We start from the raw sequence: 22,331 nt of genomic DNA on the forward strand, positions 1-22,331 counted from the left end.
CTCCGTATTCATCCTGCAAGAGTTTCCTGGAGGGCAGGCTGACTTTGGGAGGAGGCGGGGCTTGCCCGGGGAGGCTGATAATGAAGCATTTGCTTGGTGTGTGATGAACGGCTCGGATTCAGTCTCTTGTCCACGCCCAATGCCACTGAATCACAGGGGGGTCCCTGCAGGGCCCCCAACTGGCCCGCACCCGTCACTCTGCAAGGCCTCCCGCCTGGGGCGGACCCTGTGTATGGCCTGCGCCTGAGCATGTGTCCCGGCCGCTTCCCCTCGTATCCCAAAGCCCTGAGACGCAGAGGGACGACCCCCTTGGAGGAGAGCCCCAGGGCCGGCCTGTCTGCCTGCCATGCGTGCTGCTCCACTTGATGCTTGAGGAGAGGTTGCCTGTGGCCCGTTCGCATTCTTCATGACGCACAATACACGGTCGGCCTCTCTTCGGTATCAAATCCCGCCTTGCATGCCTCCCGCACGCTCACCAGTGTCTGGTGTCCTCGAGGCCCAAGCATGTGCTGACTCATCTGTGGGCGGGGCCTTGGGTAAGGTTGTTGGGGGCGCTGGGGCGGGGTTGTAGGCGGGATTTCGAGGTCAGGGCGGGGTTGTGGGCGGGGCTGTGAAGTCGGGGCGGGGACGTCTGGGGAAGCAGCCTCTGCAGTCAACCCTGTTCAGTGGTACCTGAAATAGGTTGCCTGTGAGGTGTTCACTTTTCTAAGCGATGAATATTATACAGTCAACCTCTTTCCGATATCGAATCCTACCTTGGACACTTCCGGTGCTGATTCCGAAGTCTCCATACAGGTTGACCTGGGGACTTGATGTAGGACAAGCCACCGGCTTGTTCATTTTCCAGCTGCATCCATTCTGGAGGGTTCCTGAGAGCAGCGCGGAGCGGACCCCCCGCCCAGCTTCTGCGGTCCCTGACTGCCGCACTGCCAGGGTGCTGGGCTGGGTTTACCTGCTGATTCTTCCTTCAAGTTGGCACCACCACCCCCACCCCACCCTGCCCAGACCCCGCAAGGCAGGATCACCCAGGGCGTGGGAAGGGTCCAGGGCCCCTGGAAAGGGGAGCACCTCCAAAGGATAACCTCGGGCTGTTTGGTATTTGTTATTTGCCTCCTGAGCTACCGGAAGCCCCTTCTGACATGGGCATCATTCCCACCCCCATGAAGCAACATCCTTAACCTCTGACATTTCCTCTCTGGGCATGCTTTCCCCCCCATTGGTTCCTCTTCTGGCCCATGGCACAGAGGGGTTGCCCCAGCTCCAGGAAGAGCAGCAATGACCACGCCAATGGAGCGTCAGGACTCTAAGTTCTACAGACACTCCTGCTTCTCATGAGGTCCTCATGTTCCCTCTCCAGGCCCCCAGGCACAACCCTGTCAGAGGGACCACCCTTTCTGGCCTGGACCACTACACAGACCCCCCCACATGGGTCTCCTTCCAGGCTCCCTTCTCCTCCTTTTGCCAGGGAGAACCTTCCAGAGTGCAGTCTGGCTCTCTCTGTCCTGCCCAGAGCCCCTCTTTGGCCACCCCCTGCCCTCATGCTGGGCTCCAAAACAGTAACTAGTGTCTCAGAGCCCCCAGACTGGCCCACCTCCCCTGCCTGCCACACTTTATGGTTTATCCCCCTTTTAGGTCCATCCATCTTTCTGATCGAGTTGAGTCCTAAGCATGCTCTTCATGCTCCTTTTTGGGGACCCTCAGCAGAGTCTCTTGCTTCCCCGTTCCCCCACCAATTGTTGCCCCCTTTCTAGAGCAGGGGTTTGGGATTCCAGAGGTGATGAAATGTCTCTTGTTGGCAAAGCTGTCTCTGATCACCCAGTCTGGCCCCTACCTCTTCCTAGCCACCTCTTTCATCATCCTGTTAACACTGTCTTCCTAGCTTATCTGAAATTACATGAAATTAAACTAAATGGATGTTAATATTTTCTTTCTCTCTCCCCCTTAGATTGTAAAATTTCTCAGGGCAGGAGTTTTTTTCTGTCATGTTCCCTGCTGTGCCCCCAGTCCTAGGATCCAGGCCAGGACCAGAGTAGAGAAAAGGTGAGTGAGTGTTGATTGACTAACCGACTCCCTGAGGGCTGGGACCTTATCAAGTGAATCTCTAGGAAAGTGCCAAGGCACTCAAAAGATGTGGTGATAAGCATATGAATATAGTAATCGGTTTTTAGAATTTCTTCACATTTGTTAAAAGCTCTTTGATTTTCCATGTTTTTCTGCCCCTTGCAGGATGTCATTTGAGAGTCAGGGGTTTGCTGTTGGGTCTGGGCCCTTCTTTCCACTTTCTAGTGCCCCCAGGGCCCCAAAAGGAGTGATAAGCCCCAGTACAACCCCACACACCCCAATTGAGCCCCCTCCCCACTTTCTAGCCAACTCTCCAGCACCCAGAGCCAGGTGTTATGGGAACTACATCTGCAACAGGCTGGAGTGTAGTGTTGGGGCTAATATTTTATGCATGGAACTGAGAGAATGGGGACATTTGGAGATGAAAATTGTTGTTAACGCATCCACACATCTTTGGAATACATTAAATGTATGTAGGTGGATGGGAGGCAACATTAGCCTTTATTTAATAGCTCCAATGTAACCATCTCCACACCGCAACACAGCAGTAATGAGCACAGCCGCCTGAGCCCCCTCATCGCCCAGGCCGCCGCGCAGAGAAGCGTTGGGTACATTGCCACCACTCGCGAATTATGCATGAGACAAAGTGTCAGCCCAGGGTACCAGGCACTGGGCAGCGTGCGGTGTCCCACGTCACTCTAGACCCGAAGACGGGTGACCCTGCGCTGCTCGGTGCAGAATTTCATTAAAAGCCAAATTACTGGTTTATCTATTGTTTGAGGAGACGAGGAAATAAACAAAGGGCCTGTTTTCATCTGACAAACCGAATGAAAATGTCCGCACAGAGGCCAGCAGGAAAGGCACAGTGGGCCTCGGAGCCAGAGCGTCAGTGCCTTGGGGCCACCGCCCAGGCACTGTGTCAGTGAACCAGCTGTGGGTCCAGACTCAGGGCGGCTCACCGCTTTCTGGTGCCTGTGTGGGCACGGGCCCCCGCGGCCGCAAATGCTCTTTGCGCGATGACGTAGGCTCACTTTCCCCAACATTCAGCTGGCCATGCTTTTCACGGTTGTCCCTGCACCCACGTGGTAACTGCATTTACTGCCGTTCCTCTCGGAATGGGGTGTTTGCAGTTGGGTGTAGTCCCTACCGCCTCTGGCCCAGAGGGTGGGCCACTCGCCCCTTGGGGACACCAGGGCACGGTGGGGATCTGAATACCCAGGGCCCATGTGGAGCAGCTTCGAGCGCATTTGATGGCTCTGTTTGCCCCTAGGTGAGTACAGATCTAGTCAGAATGAGCACTCAGACCAGCCGTGGGGCTCTGCCGGGCGGGCTCGGCTCCCCTGTCTGTGCTCTCCCCAACCCTCACTTGCACCCCGAGTCACCAGGGTCAGCGCCTGGTGCAGCCCTGGGGACCCACAGAGGTCTCAGTCCTCATGGGCCTTTGAGGATGCAAAGCCCCGCAGCCCCAAGTCCCAGGGCTGAGTGGGACCCCTGAGTTTATTCCCCTTCTCTTCTGTCCCTCCACTCACATCCTCATACAGATAAGAAAACTGCAGTCCAAGGGGACAAAGTGCTTTGTCGTGGCTATTCTTCCCTAGGGTGGTCTCAGACTAGGGATCAAGACCCATCTCTGGCAAATAAGCTGTTCCCTCTTATTGACAGGGGGATGACAGGGGGTGACCCAGCACCCCAAGGCTATGAGAGGGAATCCCAGGTGGGACTCAGTACCTTGGTTCTCAAGGGGTTGTGTGTGGGGGTGTGTGACGTTGCTGCCTTGCCACAGAGCTTCTAGAAGCCAGGGCCCTCACTCTGCAGTGTCAGCTCAGCTCATAGTCAGTGGTCAGTGAATAGCTGGACTGAAGCTGGCCTCAGACAACAGTGCAAAGTAGGTAGTCACCCAGGGAGTGTGTTGAATCAGGTCTTTATTACCAGGAGGAAGCACACAGGAGGTGCGGGGAGGACGTTTGTGGAATGGATAAATAAAAGCGTGCTCTTTGAGGGAATAAAGAAGCAGAGAAACCGAAAAGAATCTAGGGAAGATGGACATAAATCTCCACCGAGTGCCACCAAGGCTCTGTAGTCGAGGCCTCTGAAAAGACGCTGCAGAGGCTGAGGGGCCATTTGTCACAGTAGGGACAGGCTCAAGGGCCAAGAAGCAAGGGTGTGATGGAACCTCGTTCATCATTTTCACATTATCCTGGCGGCAATGGAGAGGAGCCCACGAGTGCACAGCCAAGCTGCCCCCCACCTGACAGAATGAGTGCCAGGCTGGGGTGGGGAAGGACCCTGAGGAAGTGCAGGCTGGGCTGGGGGAGTAGGCAGGCATCTCAGTGCCCACCTCATGCCCTTAGTGCTGCAGTATTGTTTTCATTTAGCCCAGTATGAGTCCCCTGGGCCCTGTTCCAATGCCACTTCCTACAGGAAGCCCTCCCAGATCCGCCAAGCCTGATCCATAGAAAATGTCAATCTGCAGTCAGATACCAGTCTTCTGAGTCTTTGATCAGCAGGTATCTCCTTGCAAAGCCTGCAAGCGCCATGGGAGCAGGGGCTGTGTCTGGTGTGGTCCCGGTGGGGCCCCTGTGCCTGGCTGGGAACTCAGCCCCGGGGGAGGCACTATATCATGCTCTTGGCCATGTCTGCCCTCTGCAGGCACTCTGGACCCGGCACCCGGCAGGTGCCTGGTGTGTAGACATCCCACGGGCCGAGCCTTGGGTAGACCCCAAGCAAGAGCCAAGGGCGGAGCCAGAGCTGGCCACAAGGAGAACTTCTGCCTAGAGAAGTCTGACTGTGAGCTGAGGAGCCTGACCCGACCCTGGAGGCATTCTTTGGGTCTGGTAAGTGCCCATCAGAAGCACCAGCGGACTTCCATTGGGGCCTGGAACAGAGGTGGGGTCTGCCCAGGACACACAGGGTTCAGGGAGCCCACACTGTTAGGAGGGTCAGGACCACCTTACCCAGAGTAGCTCCTCTGGGCTTCAAACAGTGTTTGTTGAGTGACTGAATGGAATGGAGCCTCCTAAGTCCTCCCCGGAACACCCTGCCCTGGTTCACGCAGCCTTGCTCCAAGGAGAGGCCAACCCTGCGCCCTCTGGCTGTGGAAAAGGGAGGGAAGCCCCCCAGGGCAGGGCTGCAGTCAGCGTGTGGGGCCCTGATCAGGCTGAGCGCTGACTTGGGTGCCCCAAGCCCCCAGCCCGGGGTCCCGGGTCTCCCCGGGGCAGGACGCTACCGAGAAGGTGCAGCAGAGTCCAGGGTGTAGGAAAAGCGGCCAGGAGACTGCTTTCCACCATCTGCGATATCTTCGTTTTCTCTAACACTCAAAAATAGTAGATGTTTCTGTTATGCTCTCTCGTTGGCAGGGGAGCGGCAGGGCCTGCCAAGGCCTGGGGGAGCCCGCCAGCCTGCGGAGTTTTACTGTACAAACAGTTGGGGAGGGGGTGTCTCTGCTAACTTGAAATCCCCCATCAGTAAACATGCCAATTTAAAGTGTAATTAACTCAGGCCGGAAAACATTCAGCTTTGGACTGCCTTTCACAGTTGACGTTGTTTTTCTTTTATTTATTTATCTCTTTACGGGTGTGGTGGTGTCTGTGGCAGGTTTCAGCCAGGAAAAATCGAAGAAGGGCTTGAGTGGGGAGGGGGCCTGGTTGGGAGAAGAAGCGATGGAAAGAAGGAAGGGGAGGCTGGTCTGACACCCCCAGGGCCCTTGTGCCCGGTGTCTCCCTCTGCTTTCCGCCCAGGGCGGTGGGTGCCCAGGAAGGGAAACAGAGTCGGGAGTGGGGCAGGGGGCAGATCCCTGTACCAGCTGGGCCCAGTGATCTGGGAGTCCTGGGCCCTGTCAGGGACCCCGGGACGACACTGGGCTGGTGGTGGGGGTGCTGGGTCCCACCTGCTTTCTCTGACCCCATCTTGGAGTCTCAGCCCTTTCCTCTGCCTCTTGCTTCACAGGGCTGCGCCATGGTCCCCGCTGATGAACCAGGCGGAGGGCACCCATGCCCCAGCAGATCGATGCACAGCAACCTGCCTGCCACACCCAGGAAGCTGGGGGAGGCCCCTGCACCACCCGCCCCACCACCATTTGAAGGACCCAGACTGATCTCCAGGGGGCCAGTCCTGCTGCAGATGGACAGGCCTTCACATGGACCCTGGGGAGGACCCCGTGGACTCAGGGGAGACAAACTCAAGGCCAGTAACCATGCCGTGTCCCACCAGATAGTGGGGCTTCTGGAAGGTGAAAATGCTGGCTAGAAGGATGTAAGAATTCCTGCTCTTCCTCTTCAGATACTCTTCAAATACAGACCATTTAAATAATAAATACATGTTATCAAAATCTAAATGCACATGTGTGTGTCTGTATATTCCAAGACAGCATTTGTTAAGTGGAGGGTTTCAAAAGAAAGACCCTCTGCCTCTGGTAGGGCTTTTTCCCTACAGCCATCCCCATCCCCACCCTGAACAGAGCATCTTCCTGCAGCCCACTGCATGCGTGCGAGCTCACGTCCTGACATGAACCAGGCCACAGAAGGACAAGCTGCAGGTCTGAGACAGCGCCCGCGCCCCCACCCCACCGCCTCGCCCAGGCCCCGCTGCCAGCCCCCGCGAGCAGAGAGGCCAGGGCCCAGGGGCACAGCTGGTGCCCACGCCTCGCTCTGCCAGCCTCCGCCTGGTCACGACACAGCCGGGCTGACTCAGAAGCAGCCGCGAGCGGGAGCCTCATAAATTACATAATTACCTATGAAACCTGCCACTGCCGGTTCTCAGCCGGGAAGGACACGCTCCGGCCGGCGGGTGACTCATGCTGTTTTCTCCAGAGCCTCTCGCCTGCGCTCTGCCCACCACCTCGGTCTGGGCTGGGGGGACCATGGAGGCGAGGGGGGCAGCTTGGTTTTTTCCCCAGCTCTGCAGCAAAGGAGAGGCAGGCAGCCACCCTCTTGCCAAGGCTTTGGGTGGAGGGCCCCGTCTCCAGCCCCCCATTCTGTAGCCCCTACCATAGACCTCCAGATGGACAGCCCCTCATCTGACAGAGGCGAAACTGAGGTCCAGAGAGGTTGCTCTGACTAGTGTCAATGACCCCCCCCCCCACCACCCACCACCCAGCTTAGACCTTTGGTCTAAGAGAAGCAGAAGACCTTTGGTCTAGAGAAGCAGAAGATTCCCAGGGAAGGGGCTGGAGGTTTGAGGGTCTACCAAACCTCCAGCCCCTTCCCCTGGGAATCTTCTGCTTCTCTAGAGTCCCTTGATGGGGGCAAACTCTACCTTTGGAAAAATATTTCCACTCTTGAAAGTGACTGTGACTTTGGGAAACACGTATAAGTTGCCTTCTCAAGGGGAACTGGGTGTATATACCTGGCAAGGGATGCTGTGGTTTAGTCGCTAAAGTCGTGTCCGACTCCTTGGACTGTAGCCTACCAGGTTCCTCTGTCCATGGAATCCTCCAGGCAAGAATACTGGAGTGGGTTGCCACTTCCTTCTCCAGGGGATCTTTCCAGCCCAGGGATCGAATCTGTGTGTCTTGTGCTGGAGGTGATCTCCTGCATTGCAGGTGGTTTCTTTTACCAACTGAGCCACCGGGGACGCCCAGGGGATGCTGTAGGGGTGCTGTTCTTTCAAACGGAAAACCCGGTAGAGTGGGGTCTGGTGGGTGTGGGCCTCAGATGAGGACTTAGGCTCAAATCCAGCCTTTGTCACTTATTGTCACTGAGCCTCAGTTTCCTCATCTGCAAAATGGGCACCCATCCTGCTGATGGGGTGAGAGGGAAACAGGTTTTGAGTATATACTAAGTGCTCACTGGATCAGGTTCTCATTAGAGTGGGGGGCTCCCTCATGCTGAGCCATGGCTGGTTAGGGTCCCCAGGGATCCTGAAGTCACAGCAAGCCTGACTCACCCGGACCTGGAGACCACCTGCTCCTGATGGTCCAGGACCCTGTTACTACTGGCCACAGCACCCAGTTCTGGGCACTCCCCATCCGTCCCCCAGCTCCAGAGGTCACCTGCAAACAGAACCATGAGCAACAGGGCCCATTATGTTCAGAAACACATCCAGGTATGCAGCAGCAGGTCACAAGGGTGCTGAGGGTCCCCACACAGATGTGCTGAGGGACTGGCTTCCTGGGGAAAAGCTTGGGGTGGGTATTCGGCCTCCCATGGCCCCAGCCCGCCCTGCCTTCCTCATCATGACTGCCCTGGGGCTGGCCCACCATTCCAAGAGTGACACCGCCACCACCCTTACCTACTGTGCACCAGGCAAGAGCTGGGTGCCACATCCAAACCCATGGAGGAGGTCCGGGCAAACAAACGGCACAAATCTGGATGCAGAGCTTGTCAGGATCCTGGCTCCAAGTTAGCACTGGGAAGTCACTTGCCTGTACTGGGCCTCGGTCTTCTCATCTGTAAAATGGGTATAATTGAATCAGACTGTGACATCAAAGTCCCAAGAGTCCCTTCCTGTGCCATCACCCCACATGACCAGCCCAGCAAGCTCTAGGGTTACCATCCCCTTTGCCACCAAACTACACAGCCATAATTTCTACCCCTCCATCACCCAGGGAAGCCCAGCCTCAGCATTGGCAGGAGGTGGGACAGGGCAGGGCTCACCACCCACCCCTCCCTGGGATGCCTCACCTCCTCCCTGCTTCTGCTCCAGGCTCCCCTGCCTCTGCTCTCTGTCCCTTTGCTCTTTTTTTCCCAATGTACCATCAAGCCAGAACTGTCCATGGAAATTTCTAGAAGTTACCTAGGGGAATTGCAGCTCCCTAGAGGGAACAGCTGGAAGCTGAGCATCACTGCTCATGAAGCTTTGGTCCTGGCAAAGGATGGGGAGAGGGCCTGTGGTCTGGGTCCAGCCCCTGTGGCTTGGGGGCTGGGCCTCTCCTCATCCCTTTCTGCAGCCCTTCATGGGACTCTGGTCCTCTCGGGGATGCTGGGGCCTCAGAGCGGCTCTGCTGGTTCCCTGGCATGCAGAGCACAGCCATTTCCTCAAGGCAGTGTGGCAAGAGCCCTAGGTCCCAGGCTCTGCACCCCAACTGCCTGAGTTCTTATCCCAGTTTAACACCGTGGTGCTACTTCATCTCTGTGGGCCTCAGTCTTCTTATCTGTCAAATGGAGCTGTTGCAAGGATTAGATGAATTAATCCGAGCAAGTGGATGAATATTAGCTGTGAGATGATTCTCTGTGCACTGTTTCTGAGACCCCTTGAGGTACCTAAGGCTCCTCCCTTTACTTTTGTGGGTCAGATGGTGGTGTCCTCCACTATTTATCCCCTCGCCAAGATCCCTGACATCTTGGGCCCTTGAACTGAGAGGTCATAATTTGATTCCCACGGAGGTCAACTTCTCAGCAGCCTTCAGACCTGACTCCCTCCAGGGACCCTCCTGTCCTGGCTTCTGGACCGTAGAGCCTGGAGTTGGGGAGGGGTGGCTGGAGGCTTGGACAAGAGGGACCAGAGATGGAATTCAAGCCAGGGGCATAGAGTTAGATGCTGGGGGACATGACTAGAACTCAGCACATGGCTTGGCCTTGGGGAGAAGCCAGAGAATCAGTGATGGAATGGAGAGCCCCTGGGCTTGGGAACCCTCATATGAACCTTATATAAAAGAGCTTGGGGTCAGAGGACAAGACAGATAGGTTCAGGCAATGCTTCCCAACAGTCAGTGCTGTGACTCAGGCTGGGCTGGTCCTGGGTACAGTGGGAACCCCTGATCTGGCGGCCCTAAACCTCAGCAAGGCGCCTTGTGACACGGCACTCTGTCCTTCAGCCCGCAACCCCCACCACGGACTGTCAGAGGGCTGAGGAATGTGTGTGGACGTGAGTGAAGGATTGCAGACCCCGCCGTGTGCACGTGCACACACTCGCAGATATGTGCTTGAGGAAGAGGGGGCTTTCTGTGCGCCTGCCAAGGTCAGGAAATCTGGACAGGGTGCAAAGAGGCCAAGGGAGTCAGGAAGCAGAAATGTCTGCTGCCAGAGATAGGGATGAGTGATGGGCGTTAGCGGAAAGTGAGCATTCTGGATGAGGAGCCGGGCTAGAAGCAAGCTCTGGGGTCAGAGTGGACCCGGTCCTCTCTAAGTATGGCTCCTCACTAGTCCTTTCTGAGACTAAAGGAACTGACCCCCTGTGCAGCTGCCCGTGGGTCTCCCTGATGCCTCTGAGTCACAGGACTCTCATCCCTGCTGGTTGCTAACGAAGCTGACCCCACTCTGGCCTCCAGGTGATAAGCCCTCTCTTCTCCGAGGCTGGCAGTCACTTCCACTCACACCCAGTTCCCCTAATGGCCACGTTCATTTGCTTCCCAGGGTCACAGGGGGCAAGTTCTCTCTTCGAGGACCGCTCAGCAGACACGCCCCTCCTTTGGCCGAACAGCTGATGAAGCTGGGCTGGGGTGACTCCTACCCAAGAAGACAATTAAGTTTTGTTACAGGAAGAAAGCTTGTTTTCCAGAATACAATTACATTTCCAGCCCCCAGGACAGGGACAGGAGCTGGGCGTGGGGAGGGCAGGGGGTTGATGGCTTAAAGGTGCTTCACTCCCCGTCTGGGTTCTAACCCTTCAATCCTGAACACTAGGAGAGGAACGAAAGGGGCATTGACGTTGCAAGCATCACACCCTCCAGCACCCAAGCCATCAGCTCAGCTCTGTGCTGTGTGACCTTAGGGAAGCCACTCAAACCCTCTGAGCTTTCATTTCCTTACTGAACGACCTGGGTCTTTTGGAAGGAGACCCGACACCACGCCTGGAGCAGCGTCACATGGATAGCTGGTGCTCCCTCACCCCAAGGTCTCTCTGCCAGCCTCCTCTGCTTCCCTACCCCTCCACCCCACGCCTGGTGCAGATACGGGGGATGCTGGGTACATGGAACAGATCACCTTGAGCTTGGGGCATGGCCACTGTGCACAGCCTCTCCCCCACAGAAGAGGAAGATGCAAACGGAGCCCTCAGAAGGGCCACGAGCGACTGCCAGTGCCGGGGTTCCCAGTGCGCGGGGGCTGAGGGCCACTTCCTGCCGAGTCCTGGCTGGGTCGGTGGGGCTGTTGTTTGTCTATTGTCATCTTCCATTTGACATCCTCCTCCTGGTGCTGATATTTTCCTGAGGCCGGTCCAGAAGGAAGGGGCTAGTGGCTGCTCCATACACACAAGGAGGGAGAAGGGACCGCGGGTCTGGGCTCTACTAAGGCTTCCTTTTCCCTGGCTTGGGGTACAGAGATGGTGCAGACCCCTCTGCCATGGCGGCTCACTCCAACGGTGCCCCTCAAGCCCCAGCAGCCGTGGGTGTGTGCACAGCAGAGCGGGTCCTGGGGAGCTCTCCCAGCTTGGAACGTGTTGGCCGTATGGTTCCCTCCTAACCTTCCATGCCTGGGCCTCTACATGCCTGTGTTTGCCACAAAAGGAGTCTCCCTGGGGCCTCGGTGGCCTTTCCTGGCCACCTGGAGCTTTGTAACCTGTAACAGGACAACAGCCATCAGTGTATGCTCATTTTTCATGCATGTAGTTTCCACGGAACCAGCGGTTTCGGAACATCCCATGCTTTGGACAGAGGGCCAGCAGTCTGGAACATGTGCAAGGCCTGGAGACAAAAAGTGTGAGACCCCAAGAGGCCTGGGGCAGTTAGTAGGACTGGGGATGCACTCTCAGTGTTCAGGAGAAGTGGCCACGGGGTCAATCCCCTCAGCACAGTGGGAGCAGCCCAAGGCCCCAGGTTGCCCCCCACCAAGGGCCCAGGAAGTTGCCTGATTACAAGTGCGTTTCCATCTTTTATTTCCAGGAAAGCCCCTGCCTCCTGTCCGGCAGTTTCTAATACCACACCTCCCATTTTCAGCTGGAAGAATGTCAGCTTCGGCTTGAGAACCCATCTGCCTGAGAGTCTGGAACCAGCAGGAGGAAGAGGGGGTGCTACTCCAAGTCAGGGTCCCCTGGGGAGGCAACGGTGGTGGAGCTGGTGCAGGGGAGCCAGGCAGAGCCCCTGATGGGATGGCAAACCCTCCAGAAACGAAGGTGCTGGCTGTGACTGTTTCAACAGACACCCTGGACCCCTGGCGGCCGGTGGGAACCCCCGGGAAAAACCCAACCTGGGGACCCAGGGAGGTGGACTTTGAGGGGATGTGGTGGGCACACCCGGAGGTAAAGCCATGAAAGGCAGAGAAAAGGCCAGAACAGGGCTGAGTGGGCAGGGGTGGGGGCGCTGGAGGGGGGAGGTCTGGGGCCCCGGGTGTCCCACCCTCTGACCAGTGAGTCAGGCACACCATTGTACCCGGCTTCGCAAAGTCTGTGCTTTTCTCCAGGCGGCGGGGGCGGCAGCGGAACAAAGACCCCTCCCTGCCCGCCCAGGGTGGTTCAGCGGAATTACGGGGAATGAGGCTGCTGGTTGCTAATGGGCCTGGGGAAAATGGGATGCAATTTAGCCGGTGTTTTTCAGGCCCAGAGCTATTGAATAAATGAAGTGCGCTAGGTGTGAGTCACCGGCTGACGCACCGCCCGGCTCCTGGCGTCAGGACCGGCGGGGGCGGGAGCGGGGGCGGCGAGTGGGGCGCTGCGGGGCCGGGGCCCTGGGGTGGGGGGGACGGCGAGGCTCGGTGACGGTGTGGGCGGCTGCACGGCTCCATCCTGCCCGGCGCGGGGGGTGCGGGGTGGGGCGGGGAGCTGAGGGGTGGATCTCCTGTGGGGCGCAGGATGGAGGGTGGGGCGGGGCGGGGGAAGATGGGGTCGGGACGCAGAACCGGGCAGGATGGGGGCGCGCGAGAGAGGGCGGTGGGCAGTGAGGGGCTTCCAAGAGATCTTGACCTTGCCCCAGATGGGGGGCCGCCCCTGGGGAACCGTGTGCCACTGTCACTCACAATTAGGGGCCTCCCCCAGGCTTGGGGACTTGTGGAAACGTGGGCAGCAAGCCGACAAGAACTGCTTGGGGGAGGGGGGAGATCAATCTGTCTGCGCCTTTGGCATCTCCGGCTTAGGACCCCCGCTGTAGTGCTGGGTTTATCCTGAAGACAGCAGCGCTGCGGGCTGCCCCTGCTCAGCTATGGGAAAGGTAGAACCCAGCCTGGGGTCCTCTGGTGTGTCCCCACCAGGGATAAGCCCAGGTCTGGGGGCGGCGGGTCCTGGAGGTTGCGGTGAGGGTGAGACGCTCCCATACCTGTAGGACGCCCCTGGATGACCCGGCCCAGGCTCCTCCGAGAATCTGCTGCGTGACCCTGGGTAGGCTCAGGCCTTTCTGAGCCTTCAGTCTCCAGGCGGTAAAATGAAAAACTGCAAACAGTGGGAATCTCTACTTTGCAGGCACGTTAGTGCCAATCTGCCCCCCTGGGCCCCGTGATCGCCGAAGTCCGCAGGGCCCAGTTTGGACCCCTACTCTGAGCTGCTGGATTCCTCTCACACTTTCTAGAACACACAGTCAGAAGCAGGAGGGGCAGGTGCTTCCCACAGAGAGACCCCCGCCCAGCTCAGCTTTTGCAGGGGGGCCTCCTCTTCCTCTCCGCTGGTCCCCCTCTTTGTCACCCATGCCGCCCCACAGATCCTCTTCCCAGCAAACCCTTCCTCCTTCCTAAGCCACTAGCAAACCCCCCCACTCCCGGAAGCCTGCAGGAGGACACGGGCAGTTGTGAGCCTGGACCAGTAGAAAGGAGAAGCGAGGTTTCAAGATGCTGACCTCCGGGTCCAGGGGTCTGAACCGTGGAAGGACAGGGGCAGCTTGGCATAGAGTGCCCTGGGATGGACAGCTGTCCTCACGAGCCACGGAGCCCACCCACTTGCCCGCAGGTCCCAAATATCTCTGGGGACTCCCTGCTCCGCTGCCAGCATCCCCAAACCCTGGAGGTCCCCGGGAAGGTGTTTCCAGATCGCAGAATACAACGTGGCCAAGATGCCTCCGCGACCATCTCCCCGGTGGGCGGGGCGTCTGCCCAGGATGCTGAGCCTCCAGTCACTGAGGGTCCCTCTTTGGTCCTCTAACTTCCAGGTGAGTCCGGAGCCACACAGCTGGCCTGCCAGTGCCCTGGGTCAGAGGCCATCGGGGATCCCACCCGAGCTTAACAAGTCAGGGGTATCACATGTACCTTAGGGAGCCTGGGGACGTCTCAGTGTGACCTGATGTGGGCTTGGGTGGGAGACTAGGGAGTGTGTCTAAGGAGGCAGATCTCTCTAGATGGACTGGATTCTGTCTCAGAGCGCAAGTTTCTATGATTGGTCATCTCAATGAAACTTTTCTGCAGACGAGAGTGAAGACGAAGCTACAACTGGGAAAGAAGCAGCTGGCCCTCACTGAAGCCAAGAGAGGGGCTGCTTGGTATTCTGCGGGCGGCTGAGAGGCCTTGCTTCTCTCTGTGCTGAGACAGAGTCATGAAGTGGCCTCGCTTTGTCTCCCCCCACCACCTCTCCAGGGGCCTTGCCTGAGCTTGGCATCTGTAGGATGGTTTATGTCCAGGAGGAGAACACCTCCCCACCCCAACCCCCTGGCTGGGAGCACCAGGCCAGCTTCTTGGGGGGCAGGGCTCCTCCTTCTTCCCCAGTAAAGAGCAAAGTCAAGCTCAACCAGGTATTGGTAACTGTCAGAGCACACTTAGCTGCAGTGTCATTCTAAGCGTTTGTTATTAGGTTAGGATTTTTTTTTCTTCCCCCCAGCTCTATTGAGGTGTAACTGACAAGGCTATACATTTAAGTGTACAGTGTGATGGTTTTGGTGTACCTGTACATTATGAAATAATTACCATAATCAAGTTAATTAATACATCCATCATCTGACAGAGTTACCTTTTTCCTGTGTGATGAGAGTGCAGAACACCTACTCTCTTAGCAGCTTGCAAGCGTACAGAACATTACGGTTAGCTATAGCTACTGCTCAGGCGGTAAAGAATCTGCCTTTACCAAATTCTGGATGATGGAGATGCTGGAGACCCAGGTTCAATCTTTGGATCGGAAGGATCCTCTGCAAGAGGGTGTGGCAACCTACTCAATATTCTTGCCTGGAGACTCCCATGGACAGAGGAGTCTGGCGGGCTACAGCCCATGGGGTCGCAAAGAGTCAGACATGACCAAGCAGCTAACGCTTACTTACAGTCACCACGCTGTGCATCAGATCCCCATAACTTATGTTAAAACTGGAAATTTGTACCTTTACTCAACCTCTTCACTTGCAGGGTCCTGGCAACTGCTGTTCTACTCTCAGTTTCTATGGGCGTAACATTTTTTTTTAGGTTAATTTCTTTCATTACAGTTACACTATACTTTCTAGTTGTGATGGTAAAAATATAAATGTAAATCACTGCTTTGGTTTCTGCAAAGAAATAAGAGTACTACAATGTTCTCCATCACAGTACCTTGCTTTCTGTTCTTTAATTATACAATATAATTTACCAATAAAAAAAGTTGCTTAAAGCATGCTCGTTTTGCTTTTCACAGTGCAGTCATATGCCGTGCCCTATTATTCAATATTGCAAAAAAGAAGGTTGCTAACCCTTATGTACTTGATGAACATCTGAAGCAAGAGAAAGGAAAAAAAAATCAGTTCCAAAGGTAACCTTTTTAAGATTTATTTATTTGACTGTGCCGGGTCTTAAGTGTGGCATGTGGGGTCGTTAGCTGTGGCTTCCCTGACCAGGGGAGGAGCCCAGGCTCCGTGCCTGGGAGCATGACGTCTTAGCCACTGGACAACCAGGGAAGTCCCCCCGCCACCACCTTTTTGAAGTTTCTACGTACAAGTGACAGCAAGTGAGAGTAGCTGTCTTTCTTTGCGCAGCTTATTTCACATGTCCGCTAGGGTCATCCGTGTCTCATGTGGCGGCATTCCCTTCTTTTCACGGTTGAGTAATATTCCATTCTGCGTATGAACCACAGTTTCTTTACCCATTCTTCCGAAGTTGTTTCCATAACTTTTCTATTGTGAATGAGGCTGCAATGAACATGGGATGGAAGAAACCTTCTCAAGTTAGTGTTGTAATTTCTTTGGATAAATATCCATGAATGAAATTGCTGGATCGTGTGGTCATTCTGTCTTTAATTTTTCAGGAACATCCCTAGTGTTTTCCACAGTGACTGCACCGATCTAGAGTCTCACCAACAATGCACACACATGGGTTCCCTCTTTCCCCACATTCTAGCTAACACTTGTCTTTTTGATAATAGCCATTCTAATAGGTAGAGCATGTTATCTCACGGTGGTTTTGATTTGCATTTCAGTAATGTTTAGTGATATTGAACATCTGTATTGTCATAATACCTGTTGTTGGTGGTGGTGTTTCCCGTGGATACCAGGCTTCAAGGCTTCCCTGTCCTTTACCATCTCCTGGAGCTTGCTCAAACCCATATCCATTGAGTTGGTGATGCCATCCAACCATCTCATCCTCTGTCATCCCCTTCTTCTCCTGCCTCCAATCTTTCCCAGCATCAGGGTCTTTTCCAATGAGTCAGCTCTTCACCTCAGGTGGCCAAAGGATTGGAGCTTCAGCTTCAGCATCAGTCTTTCCAGTGAATGTATCATACAGTATTTGTCTTTCATTTTCTGATTTATTTCACTGAGCACAATGCCCTCAAACTGTATCCATGTTGCTGCAAATGGCAAAATATTGATTTTTTGCCCTATGGCTGAGTAGTTTTCTACAGGGCTTCCCAGATAGCTCAGCTAGTAAAGAATCTGCCTGCAATGCAGGAGACCCCAGTTTGATTCCTGGGTCAGGAAGATGCCCTGAAGAAGCAATAGTCTACCCACTCCAGTATTCTTGGGCTCCCCTGGTGGCTCAGATGGTAAAGAATCTGCCTGCAATGGGAGAGACCTGGGTTCGACCCCTGGGTTGGGAAGATCCCCTGGAGGAGGGCATGGCAACCCACGCCAGTACTATAGCTTGGAGAACGCCCATGGACAGAGGAGCCTGGCAGACTACTGTCCATGGATCACAAAGTTGGACATGGCTGAGCGACTAAGCACAGCACTGTTTTCTACAGTGTGTGAGTGTGTGTGTGTAAATCACATCTTTTTAATCTACTCATCTGTTTATGAACCCAAGTTGCTTCCGTATCTTGGCTATTGTAAATAATGCTGCTGTGAACATTGGCGTGCACACATGTTTTCAACTTAGTGGGTTGTTTTTCTATATACACCAGGAGAGGGATTGCTGGGACATATGGTAGTTTTACTTTTAGGATTTTGAGACGCCTCTGTGTTGTTTCCCACCATGGCTGTACCAATTTACATTCCCACCAACAGTGTACAAGGGTTCATGTTTCTTCACCTTCTTGACAACATTGGTTACTTGTGTTCTTTTTGATGGCAGCCATTCTGACAGTGTGTGGTGACACCTCATCATGGTTTTGACTCGCATTTGCCTGATGACAGCAGTGCTGATCATCCTTTCATGCGCCTGTTGGCCATCTGCATGTCCTCTTTGAAAAACTATCTACTCAGGTCTTCGGCCCATTTTTAATTGGGTTGTTTGCTTTTGATGTTAAGTTGTATGAGTTGTTTATATATGTTGGCTATCAATCCCCTTCTGGTGGTATTATTTGCAAATATTTCCTCCCACTCTGGAAGTTGTCTTTTCATTTTGTTGATTGTTTCCTTTGCTGTGAAAACCCTTTTTAGACTAATTAGGTCCAATTTATTTGTTTTTGTTTTGATTACCTTTAGGAGCTGGATAAAAAAAAAAATTGCTACAATTTATGCCAAAGAGTGCTCTACCTACGTTTTCCTCTAGAAGTTTTATAGAATCCAATCTAATATTTAGGTCTTTAACCCACTTTGAGTTTATCTTTATATATGACGTTGGAGAATATTCTAATTACATTATTTTACATGTAGCTGCCCAGTTTTACCAGCAGCACTTATTGAATAGCCTGTCTTTCCCGTTGTATATTCTTGTATATCTGAAAGCAACAGGATGCACATTACTTTCAAGTACACATGAAACATTCTTCAGGACAGATCACATGCTAAGCCACAAAACAAGCCTTGGTAAATTTAAGAAAACTTAAATCATATTAATCCTCTTTTCTGACCACAGTATTATGAGACTAGAAATCTACTATAAGAAAAAATTGTAAAAAGAACACAAACACGTGGAAGCTAAGCAATATGCTGCTAAATAACCAATGGGTCACTGAAGAAATCAAAGGGAAATTGGAAAATGCCCATAGATGGATGAAAACCAGACCACTATGATCCAAAACCTATGGGACGTTGCAAAAGCAGTTCTAGTTGGGATGTTTATAGCAATAGACATTTATCTCAGGAAGTGAGAATTGTCTTAAACAACCTAACATCACACTTAAAGGAGCTAGAGAAAGGAAAACAAGTAAAACCTAAAGTAAGTAGAAGGAAACAAATCATAAAGATAAGAGCAAAAATGAAACAGAGACGAAGAAAACAATGAAAAGAACAATGAAACTAAAAGTTGGTTCTTTGGAAAAATAAATAAAATTGATAAACCTTTAGCCAGGTTCATCAAGAAAAAAAACGAGGATTCAAATTAATAAAATCAGAAATGAGAAAGGTGGAGTTACAATCAAGACCACAGAAATACAAAGGATCATGAAATGCTATTATGGACAACTGTATACAAATAAAATGGACAACCTAGAAGAAAGGGAACCAGGAAGAAGTAGAAAATATGGACAGACTGGCACCAGTAATGAAATTTAATCAGCAATTTAAAACCTCTCAACAGACAAAAGTTCACGGTCAGACAGCTTCACAGGTGAATTCTACCAAACATTTAGGGAAGAGTTAACACCTATCCTTTTAAACTATTCCCAAAAATTGCAAAGGAAGGAACACTTTTAAACTCATTCTATGAGACTAGCATTACCCTGATACCAAAACTACACAAAGTTACCACACAAAAGAGAAAACTACAGACCAGCATCATGGATGAAAACAGAGGCAAAATTCTTAACAAAATTTTAGCAAACTGGCTCCAACAATACATTAAAAGGATAATACACCATGATCAAGTGAGATTTATTCCAGGGTATGCAAGGATTTTTCAATATCCACAAATTAATCAATGTGATATGCCACATTAACAAATTGAAGGATAAAAATTATATAATCCTCTCAATAGATGCAGAAAAAGCATTCTGTAAAGTTCAGTGTTTATAATGATAAAAACTCTCCAGAAAGCAGGCATAGAGGGAACACATCTCAACATAATAAAGGTCAAATATGACAATCCCACAGCTAACATCATATTCAATGTTGAAAAGCTGCAAACATTTCCTCTAAGATCAGAAATGAAATCATAGGAATGTGAAAATTGGACCATAAAGAAGGCTGAGCACTGAAGAATGGATGCTTTTGAACTGTGGTGCTGGAGAAGACTCTTGAGAGTCCCTTGGACTGCAAGGAGATCAAACCAGTCAATCCTAAAGGAAATCAGTCCTGAATATTCATTGAAAGGACTAAAGTTGAAGCTGAAGCTTCAATACTTTGGCCACCTGATGTGAAGAGCCGACAGGTTAGAAAAGACCCTGATGCTGGGAAAGACAGAAGGCAGGAGGAGAAGGAGATGACAGAGGATGAGATGGTTGGATGTCATAACACCCAACGGACATGAGTTTGAGCAAGCTCTGGGAGATGGTGAAGGACAGGGAAGCCTGACATGCTGCAGTCCATGGAGTGGCAAAGAGTTGAGAATCGGACATGACCTAGCAACTGAACAACAAGATCAAGAATAAGACGGGGTGACGATTCTCACCACTTTTATTCAACACCATCAGATATCTTTCCATTTATTTGTCTCTTCTTCAGATTCTTTTAATTGATATCACAGTTTTCACTATACAGAACTTTTTATCTCCTCAGTTAAATTTACTCCAGGGTATTTTTTCTTTTTGGTGCAATTGTAAATGGAATTACTTTCTTAGTTTCTCTTTCTGATAATTTGTTATTAATGTATAGACATGCAACATATTTTTATATATTGATTTTGTATTCTGCACCTTTACTGCCACACTGACTACACTAAAGCCTTTGACTGTGTGGGTTACAACACAAGAAACTGTGGAAAATTCTTAAAGAGATGGGAATACCAGACCACTTTACCTACCTCCTTGCAGGTTAAGTAGCAACAGTTAGAACCTGATATGAAGCAACGGACTGGTTCAAAATTAAGAAAACAGCACATCAAGGCTATATGGCGTCACTCTGCTTATCCAACTTTTATTCACAGCACGTCACGTGAAATGCTGGTTTAGATGATTTACAAGCTGGGATCAGGATTGCCAAGAGAAATATCAACAACCTCAGATATGCAGAGGACACCACCGTAATGGCAGAAATCGAAGAGGAACTAAAGAGCCTCTTGATGAAAGTGAAAGAGGAGAGTGAAAAAGCTGGCTTAAAACCCAGCATTAAAAAAATGAAGATCATGGCATCAAATCCCATCACTTCATGGCAAATAGATGGGGAAAAATGGAAACAGTGACAGACTTTATTTTCTTGGACTCCAAAATCACTGTGGATGGTGACTGCGGCCATGAAATTAAAAGCTGCTTGCTGCTTGGAAGGAAAGTTATGACAAACCTGGACAGCATTTTCAAAACCAGAGACATCATGTTGCTGACAAAGGTCCATGTAGTCAAAGTTATGATTTTTTTCAGTAGTCATGTATGGATGTGAGAGTTGGACCGTAAAGAAGTCTGAGTGCTGAAGAATTGATACTTTAAAACTGTGGTGCTGGAAAAGATTCTTGAGGGTTGCTTGGACTGCAAGGAGATCAAACAAGTCCATCCTAAAAAAAATCAACCCTGTCTATTCCTTGGAAGGACTGATGCTGAAGCTCCAGTACTTTGGCCACATGTGATGAGCTGACTCACTGGAAAAGACTCTGATTCTGGGAAAGATTGAGGGCAGGAGGAGATGCGGGCAACAGAGGATGAGCTGATTGGGTGGCATCATCAGCTCCATGGTCATGAGTTTGAGCAAACTCTGGGAGATAGTGAAGGACAGGGAGACCTGGTGTGTTGGAGTCCATGGGGTCACAGAGTTGGACATGACTTAGCAACTAAACAAAACTGAATTAATTTATTAGTTTCAAAAGTTTTTTAATGGAGTCTTTAGGACTTTCCCTATGTTATATAATATCATCTGCGAATCAATGACATGTAAGTCTCTTACGATTCTTTGTATTTTTCTGTTATCAATTGTGACATCTCATCTTTAATTTCTGATTTTACTTATCTGAGTCTCTACTTTCCTGAGTCTAGCTAAAAGTTGGTTAATTTTATTATCTTTAAAAATCAACTCTTCATTTTGTCAGTCTTTTCTGTTGTTTTTCTTCTTTTTATTTCTGCCCTGATCTATATTATTTCCTTCCCTCAGCTAACTTTGGGCTTAGTTTCTTTACTTTTTCTAGTTGCTTGAGGTGTAAAAGTAGGTTGTTTATTTGACATGCATCTTTTTCTTAATGTAGACTTATTCCTACAAACTTCCCCTCTTAGAACTGGTTTTACTGCATCCTGTAAGTTTTGGTATTCTGCATTTCCATTTGCATTTTCTTAAAATTTAAAAAAATTTACCTTTTTATACTTTTTTTGACTCATTGCTTGTTCAGGAGTGTGTTGTTTAATTTCCACATATTTGTGAATTTTACAATTTTATTCCTATTATTGATTTCTAGTCTCATACCATTTGTGATCAGAAAAGATACTTTACAAAATTTCAGTCTTTTTACCTTTCTTAAGACTTGTTTAGTGACCTAACATATTAATCTATCCTGGAGAACTTCTTTGTGTGCTTTGAGAAGAATGTGTGGAATTGCCTTATGTGTTAGATCCATTTTCTCTGAAGTATATCTCAAGTCCAATATATCCTTATTGATTTTCCATCTGGATGATCCATCCATTGTTGAAAGTGTAGTATTGAAGTCTTCTCCTCCTTTTGCATTGCTCTCTATTATTTGCCATCAGGTCGGCAAATATTTGCTTAATATTTAGGTACTGTAGTGTTAGGTACATAAAGGTTTATAATTGTTACATACTTTTGATGAATCTTTTCTTTTCCAATTGCATGTAAACTCCTCTATTCCTTTACTTTAAGCCTATGTGTGTCCTTAAAGCTAAAGTAAGTATCCGGTAGGCAGCACATATTGGTCTTGGTTTTTTGCTGATTCAGCCACCCTATGAATTTTTATTTTAAAATTTAATCCACTTACACTTTAATTACTTATAAGTAAGACCTAGGAAACCAGTCCTGAATATTCATTGGAAGGACTGATGCTGAAGCTGAAGCGCCAATACCTTGGCCACCTGATGTGAAGAACCGACTCATTGGAAAAGACCCTGATGCTGGGAAAGAT

The 22,331-nt window shown here is 51.2% G+C and overlaps 1 long non-coding RNA gene across 1 annotated transcript; it reads left to right on the forward strand.

Moving 5' to 3' along the window:
* The first annotated feature begins 652 nt into the window (after window positions 1-652).
* On the forward strand, window positions 653-6,350 carry LOC102269154 (uncharacterized). The gene is made up of 3 exons (XR_314845.3): window positions 653-2,040; window positions 4,711-4,895; window positions 6,007-6,350. It is a non-coding gene; the product is annotated as an uncharacterized lncRNA (long non-coding RNA).
* The last annotated feature ends 15,981 nt before the right edge of the window (window positions 6,351-22,331 follow it).

Source organism: Bos mutus, chromosome 21, assembly GCF_027580195.1.
Source record: "Bos mutus isolate GX-2022 chromosome 21, NWIPB_WYAK_1.1, whole genome shotgun sequence".
NCBI classification, from domain to species: domain Eukaryota; kingdom Metazoa; phylum Chordata; class Mammalia; order Artiodactyla; family Bovidae; genus Bos; species Bos mutus.